Source organism: Notamacropus eugenii, chromosome 4, assembly GCF_028372415.1.
Source record: "Notamacropus eugenii isolate mMacEug1 chromosome 4, mMacEug1.pri_v2, whole genome shotgun sequence".
Lineage (NCBI taxonomy): Eukaryota > Metazoa > Chordata > Mammalia > Diprotodontia > Macropodidae > Notamacropus > Notamacropus eugenii.
Genome location: NC_092875.1, coordinates 173,798,904 through 173,808,601, shown reverse-complemented (window position 1 = coordinate 173,808,601; position 9,698 = coordinate 173,798,904).

Here is a 9,698-nt window from a genome sequence, read left to right as displayed (position 1 = left end):
AGCTACTCATTATTCACGATACTCTTTTATGTAATCAGTATTTGGTGGAAAGGGACTAAAAGTGTGAGGGTCAAATAAGATCTGCCTTCCCCCTTAAGAGTGATCACAGAAGTGGTTTTACATTCTGAATTCAGAGTCAAGCATCTCAAATGGGAATGTTGAGTGCCTGAGAGATAATAATTCTAGCCCAATACCCCTCTTGGAGACTGGAGGAGAGGTCATCAAGTCTTGGCAGTATGGAACCCTTCCTGGACTTCATCCAACCATGCTAGCAATGCCACCCCAGCTTTCCTCGTAATCAATGCAAAGATGGGACATATCTCAGATCACATCTAGCCATGCCACCTACTGGTCACATTTTTATATTTAGAAAAGCCACATACATAAATATTTTATAATAGCAAACAGAGTTTACTTCTCCAGTCTTCTTCTAATTCAGCACTATGGGGAGGAAAGTTATAGTGATAGGGCAAAAGAAATAGTTAAACACAAACAAAGGTATGTAAGTAGTGAGTGAAGAGTGTTTCCTTTTGAGAGACCAAATGTCTCCAAATGAGGCAGTATCTCCAAGGTCATAGTTAAGCACCTTATACTATGAAAAGGAATGGAAAGCATCCAGCTGACCCACTGGCCCATACAAAGTGCACACCTGGGACCCCTCTGAACTTTCTTTTAAATGGGAGCCATTGTGCTGTGGTCCTATCTTCAATCAATCAACAAGTAGTTAGCAAATAACCATATGTATCAGGAACAATATTCAGGCTGGGGATAATTTTTTAAAAACCAACAGTCCTTGTCCTTAAGGAGCTTAGTTCTACTTTCTGTTATGTATGTGTAAGAACAGAGAGGGAAATAATTTAAATAGCAGATCTGAAGAAAGAGAAACAGCCAAATAAGAATAAAGGCATTTTCTCTACTTATGTAATAATTCCTGTTAAAGGTTAAGAGTTTGAGCACAATTCTGGCCTTTGCTCTCCATGTTTATTTTATTATTTTGTTAATGATTATTGAGTTTAACAAAAAAAATCTAGCAATGACAAAGTTTTCTCAGACACCTCCCACACTAAATCCCAATATCTCATGTGCATTGATTTCTTATCTAGGTGTTTCAGGTGAAATATCTCCTTTCTGACTTCATGTGGCAGATAATTGCTATCAAAATGAAGCTATCACAACACAGAAATTATACAGGTAGAAACGTAGGTTTTATTATTGTGTTCTAGCATAGACTGAGCTCTCAAACAAAAAAAAAAATAGACAAATCTGAATGAAGACAGGATTTTAACAAGGCCTCATAGACAAATTTATTTCAGAGGGAAGGAGAAATAATTCTTTTACTCATTGCAATTTTGTTCATTCCTCACAGGCCATGAAAGTTAAAGACAGATTTTAATGTCATAAAAGTTGAGTAAACTTCATTAAGCAAAGTCATAATCTCATACATAAACAAACCTATTTAAACATATTTTATAGGTAAACTAAGTCAGGTTACAGATTAAACTACATTTAGAGGGTTCACAAATAGGCTGATTGAAGAGGAAGATTTACATGTCACCAAGATAACCAAGAACACTGGTGTCAGGAAAATTCTTCCTTGCACAGTTAGCTAGGGAAGCTAACAGATAACTAAATCAATTTGGAGAGCTCAAACTCCACCTTGGCTTTTATTGAAGATGTCAAATAGTCTTCCCTTAACATTTTATTCAGGGAGTCAAATTTTGATCAGCTGAAGTTAACATTAACAGAAGACAGACTCTTAGTTAAGTAACAATTGCAGAAGGAATGGCCCTGAGCTCCAAATAATAAAAATTAATGAAAAGAATTATTTTTTAAATTTTAAATTCGCATATATGGGGGACTGAGAACCAATTGAATAAATGATTATCTCCCACAATAGTTCTTCTCTAATTTTTAGAATTTCCCTGTAGGGCATACTACTTTTGAAATCATGGGATTTAAAAATTGAAGTAACCTTAGAGATCACTTGTTTGTGGTGAAGGTTACCCCAACACATAGCATGGGTATGTCATTGGGAGGTGGAAAAGACAGCTCTAGCATTTTCTCCCCCACCCTTTCTGTAGGAAGACTTTATTTCCTGCCAGGAGGGAAGCCGGAAGTTGGGGCCAGATAACAGGAGTACCAGATTAGAATTATATCTATTGCTCCCTTAAGTATTATTATTATATTATAATATATAATATAACACATAATATTATATATAATAATATATTATTATTCTACATGATATGGTTTTCTCCCTCAACCAAACTTTTCATCATTATTTCATTAACAGAGGGAAGCCAATCCTTAAGATTTGATTCCAAGCTTGACCCCTTTCCCACCAAATACCAAATACCTGTTGCACAATAAACACACATAGTAAGTAGCCAAGAAACCCATTTAACCAAATCACAATAAAACAGAAATCTGAGAAAATATATACATTAGGATATGTACCAGACAGTACAGAATGAAGCAGCTCTCCCACTGAGAGCAAAGTAACTTTTCAACAGGAAGAAAAAGTTTTAGATCTCAGTCAAGAAGTTCAGCTAGAGTCTCTAGTGTTGCCAACTGGAAATGATGTAGTTTTCCAGTTCCTCCCATGTCAGCTTTTCCCCAAAGTCTTTTCCTTTAGCAGCTTTAAATGGGTTGGCATCATCCATCTTCTGTCTCAAAGTTGGATGTCAGAAGTGCCCAAAATCCAATGAGATTCAGCAACTTGAAGAAAATTACATGCAAGTACAGAATCTGAAAAGATTTGAATGGCCAGAGGAGGAGGGAACCTCTCCTCTTATTCTCAACACCTCTGCTCTGTTTTTCACACAGTCAAGGGGCATTGATCTCTACCAACAATGAGACAGTCCAATGGCCTTTGGGAATAAGGTTCACATTGGTTAGTTCTTGTCCTTCATTCTCAAAGAGGACCAAAATGACATCACCATGATAAAGAGAAGTTTTAATATGTCCAACTATGACTGATCAGACCAATATGAGCTCGGAATGCTCTACCACAGATTGGGCACAGATAGTTCGTGTGAACATTTGGGGTGGATACTCCAGATTAGCACATCCTACGTTTCCTTTGTGCTGTTTCAATTCTGCTTTGTTCATAGAGCACAGCACCTTTTCTGATGTGGGCACGCCATGCTGAGAGGTCCTGTGCCAGTATCTTCCATGTTGCACAGTCAAATCCAAAGTTCTTGTGAGAGACCTTGAGAGTGTCCTTATATCGCTTCTTCTGACCACCATATGAGTTCTCCATAAAATAGTCTTTTTGGCAAGTGGAAATTTTGCATTTCAATAACGTGGCCAGAGAGTTACACTCTCTGATGCACTAACAACTAAGTAAGAGAGCTAGAATTTGAACCCAAGTCTTCTGACTCCAAAGTCTGTGCTCCCAATGGCATGTCCCTTCCATTACACCCCATGGCCTTTCATATTTGTGACTTCACCTTTGAGTTATGCAGAGGATAATCCATGTGTCAGATATTGTCACAAAAATACTCGGGATAAACTTGTCATACTTCTCCCACTTTTTTGTTTTGTAGCCCCTACCCAAGAAAACGAGTAAACGGAAAAATATATAAATGTCCATCTTCCTCTAGGAGAGGAGGACTGACTGCCTACCTGCAAACAACACTTCAAAAAAAAGAAAGAAAGAAAAGGAATACTTTATTGAAAAGTTCAAGAAAGCAAAAGAACTCACAGCAGAGTTGTTGGGAAATTTTTTTAAAATCCTCCAGTGTTCAACCTTTTCTCCAAGATCTATACAAAATCTGTCACCTAGAACCTGGAATAGGCAGGTTCCTGCTCTGACATTCCTAGCAAATATTGCTTCCCAAAGATCCCCAATAATTCCAGCAACATCAGATGTTTTCTCCTTTACTGCTCTTGCCACAGTTCCGTAGAACTTCTCATATTTATATGTGTTCTCAGGCATGGCACAATCCTCTCCTGGAGTAAATTTCTTTGCTATTGAACACAGTCTTTTCTACTATGGAGGAAAAAGTTTTATGCCATTAAGAGAATTGGTCAAGGGTACTGAGAATGTTCAGCATAGGGAAGAAGACATGATGACTGCCTTCAGGCATTTAAAGGTCAGTCATTTGATAGAGAAATTAACTTTATTCTGCTTGATCCAAGGGGGCAGAAATAGAAGCTAATTTTAGAGTGATAGTTTTAAAAAAGTTAGATTTTGGCTCCATATAAATGTTGAAATACCAGCTAGAATCCTAAATAAAGATAAGTAATTTATCTGGCAGGTATGTATAATAAAGATAGGAATTTAGAACCAAATGTCTAAGGGAGGGGTCAAAAGACATAGCCCTTTTGCTCTTGTCTCAGGTTGGTTCCCATGGTGGTCAGGAATTTTTAGAGGGACAGAAATGAGCCTCACACTCTAGCATCCACTCAGTTTCTTTGAGAGTTTTGTTAGGAAGAGTCAAAAAGCTTTGCTGGCACACAAACTAACAAAGAAGTGACAGATGTCAAAAGGAATTCCCTACTCCTAGGTCAGATAATTGACTAGAGGAGAGGTCTTTAAGTAGAAGTGGGAAAAGAACATTCAGAACCAAGAAGGTTCTACTAGCCTTTTCTGGTTTGATGCTGTTGTCACAGTCCCCATTCTCTTAGGGAGATATAAACTAAAATAACTTAACTCTCTACTGTAGGTACAAGGCTTGCCAGTGTGTGGGATGGCTCAGGTCCCTACATAAATCAATTACTCAGAGGTCTCTCAAAGTGATGACAGAAAAGTGATTTATTCAATTCTCGAGAAGCGGGGCTCACCTGTAGGAGTAGGAAAGCCGAAGACAAAGAACAGGACAGTGACTTATATAGACCCTAACGCAAGTCCCTCCTCCCCTCCTCATTAGCTGAGAATATGGTCTTACATTCTAGACACAAAATCTAACCAATCCCTTTTGAAATGAAGACATCGAGGAATTATGTAAGTTTTGTCCAATCATTGAGACCCTAATACACTACACAGTTTTATATCCTTATATGGAACTATTCTATTCTAAAAATATTGTAACCTTGAGCCTTTAGGCCTTACCTTACCCCTGGGAGAAAAATTACAATCTGAGGAGTCTTCACTAAGTCTATCCCACTCATCAGCACCTGCAGTCTCAGAAGACAGCAGCGGAAATCAGTACAGTTATCCCTCCCATGTTGAAATTTTCCCTATCATAGTTTCAATATATTGCAGGTCAGCATTGGAAATTAAATGAATATTTTGGGGGAGTTTTGTGAAAGCTGCAGAAGATGTGCAAAGGTCAGCAAATGACACAGAAAAAGTTTAGAAACTTAGAAATATATAAAATATGTGTATAGTATTGTATAATAGGACTTATGACCAAATACTAAACCCATAATTTACAATGAGGTATTGTAAACACCTCATAAAAGCAAAAGAAAAAGAATTTAAATTTCTTCTCTGGTGCAAAGGGAGGACTGAAAAATTTTACATGGATTTTCTAGATCATGGAGATGCTGTGCACCTAATTCCCCTAATGTAGAAGGGATAACTTGTAGACAGTTCAAACAAACAGTAGCTTCAACTGACTAGCTGATGATCAGCACATGCTAGCAGAAAACAGCACAGCAAACATGAAAGCCAGCATAGAGGCCTACCCCTGACCACAGGATGCCCAGGATACCAAGCAGAAGTACAAGGGCTAACAAGGAGCATAAGTGAGACACCCAGCAGAAAGCAAAGCATTAGCCCAATAAACTCAGTGGGATCATGTTGGCAGCTCCATAGCACTGGTGTGAGTTTTCCTGGCTTGATGTTTGCCCTGCACAGGTTGGTCCAGGCCACATGTGTTTCCGGACTGTATGCCCTTCATACAGATTTCCTAGTCATATATTCTTTCTGCATGTGTATACGCTCTTTCTCTCTCTGGGTGTGTTGCAATTTGTGGGAAAATGTATCCTCTGTGAGTGTTTACTTGTCATTTAATTTTCTAGGCTGTTTGATTAGGTATAGTTCAAACTGTGTCTTTTCTTTCTAGCTTCAGAAAAGCAAACATCAGTGGAAACTTTCGAGCTGTGTCGTTGTTGTTGTTTGAGGGGAGAGGAGGACTGGACTGAACCACAGAATAATTTAAATCAGAAGTAACTTTCTAGAGGCTCATGTACTGGGGCCCCTGGCAATACATAAGGGGGGAAAGCTTCCCAGTCATCAAAAGGTGGAATGTATTAAGTCATCAGAAGTCTTTAAAGAGAAGCTGTATGAACACTCATGAGAAATATTGTAGAAGGGATTCTTGGCGATGCAAGGGTTGATCTAGTGTGGTTCAATGCAAAGGGATCTGAATTTGGAGTCAAAGGACCTGGGTCTGCTACTTGTCACCTGCGTGACTTTGGGGAAGTCACAAGCTCCCTAGGGCTCAGTTTATTTATCTGTAAAATAAAGGGATACGGCCATATAGACTCCCTTCTAACTCTCAATCTATGACTATATCAATCTTCCAATTCACAGATTCTATGCTTTATGATATCACCTATTATTTCCTAATGTTTTGAGGAAAATACAACTAGTCTCATCCCATTGACTCCAAACATAATGATTTTTGTGAAAATATGAAGCACGTCATAAAAATTAGGAAACAAAGAGCTTTTGTAGTTGCTTAATAATTTAAGTTAGTCAAGTAATAATCATTAGCTGATGACTTGTGATTTAGTCAACTAAGGGCTGCATCACAAAGATCATTCATTCTTCATTGAGACTACAAAGCAAATAAGACATGACTCCTGCCTTCAAGTAGCTTCTAATTAAGAAATAACAGTAATCTGAAATTTTACCCAAAGGTGTATGTCTTTAGCAGTGGTTCTCTCCAATCCAACTTTTTGGCCTGCTACCTAGGATTTGTCACCTAAGACAATAATTCACTTCCAAGGACATCATCTTTGAACCCAGTTTACATATAGTTCCCATGCTCTGGCATTTTGTCCTGCGGTAATGTAACCCTAGTGAGCCTAGAGTGTTTGTCACACTACTACCTAAGTGTGATTCAGGATTGGTAAAGAGAATAATTACTTGATGTATGACAGCTAGAAGCAACTGCAGAGATTTGCAAAAGAGAGCTATCTTCATTCCTATTTCAGGAGAGAATAGATAGTTCAAGACTCTTCTAGAAGAGACCCTGAGAGAGAAAATAGAAGTTGTAACGTAAAATGAGGGTGAAAGTCAGCTCCTTCAAAGGTCCCTGATTTCCATCTTACCTCCCTAGAGGCTTTGGGGAATTTTCTCCTGGTTGAAATTGGGTCTTCATTTTATTGGTTGAGTTGATATATCTTGATCCCAATGGAAGAACTCACTCATTGTATATTTCCTGGCATATTTTAATTTGTATAACTTCTCTGATATCTGTTTGACATCTACTTGGATAAATGGGTTTACTCGTCATTCACTCTTTGTAATGGTCTTTTGTATAACTAGCATTAGATAAGATGGAATCAAATCTATGTATCTAAGTTTGGGGAATCCTTTCCCCTTTAAGGGATAGAAACTAGAAAAGTGATTTGAACCTAAAAACAGAAAAGAAAATCATTCCCCCTGAACAGCAATATTTAGACAAACAGATCAATATCATTCTAGTCTCATATTCTTTTCAGAGGAGAGCAGCATGGCCAGTTTCATGGTCCTTTCTTGATCTCCCCCAGGAAAGTAATCAAAATTTCTCTTAGACAAAGGTAAGCAAAACTCCTGGGAGCCCCATTTAGACAACCTATATACCCTACGATGGGCAGCTAGGGAGCAGAGTGGATACAGTCAAGTCTGGAGTCAGGAATATTCGTCTTCCTGTGTTCAAATATGACCTCAGACACTTACTAGCTGTATGACTCTAGGCAAGTCACTTAACCCTGTTTGCCTCAGTTTCCTTATCTGTAAAATGAACTGGAGAAGGAAATGGCAAACCACTCTAGTATCTTTGCCAAGAAAACCCCAAATAGGGTCATGGAGAGTCAGCCATGACTGAAAAAAGTACTGAACAACATACCCCACAATGGAAAGGATACAAGGCAGAGAAGAATAAGGTATGAGAGACATAAAAGTCAGATGTTATATTATTCAATTAAGTTTTTCCTGTTGTACTATTGTACTGTTGCTGCTTGGTCTGTTGAGTTGGGGAGAAGATTCACTATCATTTTATTGCTATTAAAAAAAATACTGCCTTGGACCAATTGCTTGCATTAAATAGCCTCACATATAACTCCCTCTCTGTGGTGTTTCCTAGAATAGACCATGCTTTCATGGGGACTGTTCCAGTCTCCCAAAGTTTGAATCTTTATCCTCAGATTTAGCTTTGACCTCTGTCTTCCTTGCCTTCTGTTAACTCACTTAGATCCAATTTTGGATCTTCCTCTCCCTATCCTGAAAAGCAGTATAGAGACCTGGAACTCAGCATATACAGTAGAATCCTAGCTCTAGATATGGAAGGGATCTCAGAAGCCATTTAATACAACTCACCAATTTCTCAGATGTGGAAACTGAGCCCCAGGAACACATAAGGAGTAAACATTTGAGGGGAGGTATGAACTCACAAGCTTTGACTCCAGAATCAGGGCTGCTTTCACTATCCCATGCTACCTCCCATCTATTTCCCCTCAATCAGTGTCCTCTTGTGCCTATGGGAAGCCTCTTTCATGTCAATACCAAGCTGAGAGAGTGGGTTGCAACAGCCCTGATTCCTCTAAGCTGGCAGCAGTGACAGCAGCATTCCTGTAATTGCCTGGCTCCCTTAGGCTGCAGGTAGTTTATCCTAATACTGAAGTTACCCAGATTAAAGAACCCATCATCCTTTTGGCTTTTTTTTTCCTCCTTCTGCTCTTGGGGAAATCTCATCTAGACACTAGTACATCTTTAAAAAAAAAAAAAATCAGTCTACAAGTCACCTGGAAGAGATGCTATGGTTCATCTGTCCTGAGAAGGTGACCTTTTGAGGACTACTAGTCTACAAACCACAAACTACAAGGTTTGAGAAACTAAGCTTTGATAGAGCCAGAATAGGCAGAGGGCACAATAGATGGATGTGACAACTGCACTAGACAGAAATCTCTTCCATAACACAAATTACTGTTTGCTCCCTGAATTGCTGAGGCATCTTTCAGACTCTAGAGTGTAACAGACTGATTATTTACAGTATAACAAAAAGAGAAGTGTAAGCATTGGCAGGGGGAGTATAACATCTAATTTTAGATCTAGTTAAAATAGAGCACAAAACAGGAATTGGCAAACTTCCTTTAGGTGAGAAAACTACATGTACTGGATATTGTTAATTATTAAAAACAAAACAAAATGGAATACTAGAGTTGTATTCACACTGTCACCACTGGATGGTGGCAGAGGGACTTTTCAGTAGACCTCATGGACTTGAGTTCTGCATTTAATAGACTGGGGAGGAGGGAGGGTGGAGAGGAAAAGTGGGTCACATTTGAGGCCAAGTGGATTTTGTTTTGTTTTAGTTAACTGTAAAAAGAGTACTGTGTTTTCTACGTAGATAGCAAAATATCTTAAAACAGTGTGAACAGTAGCAGGGTGCAGTGAAAAGAACACAATTGGGAGCCCACACTGGCTTTGAGTCCTGGGCACTTGACCTGTCTCTGGGCATAAATTTCCTCATCCAGAAAAAGAAAGGATTGGAGTAGAGGTTCTCTACCTAGACTTCAGAAGGAGGGCCTTGATCTTGGAT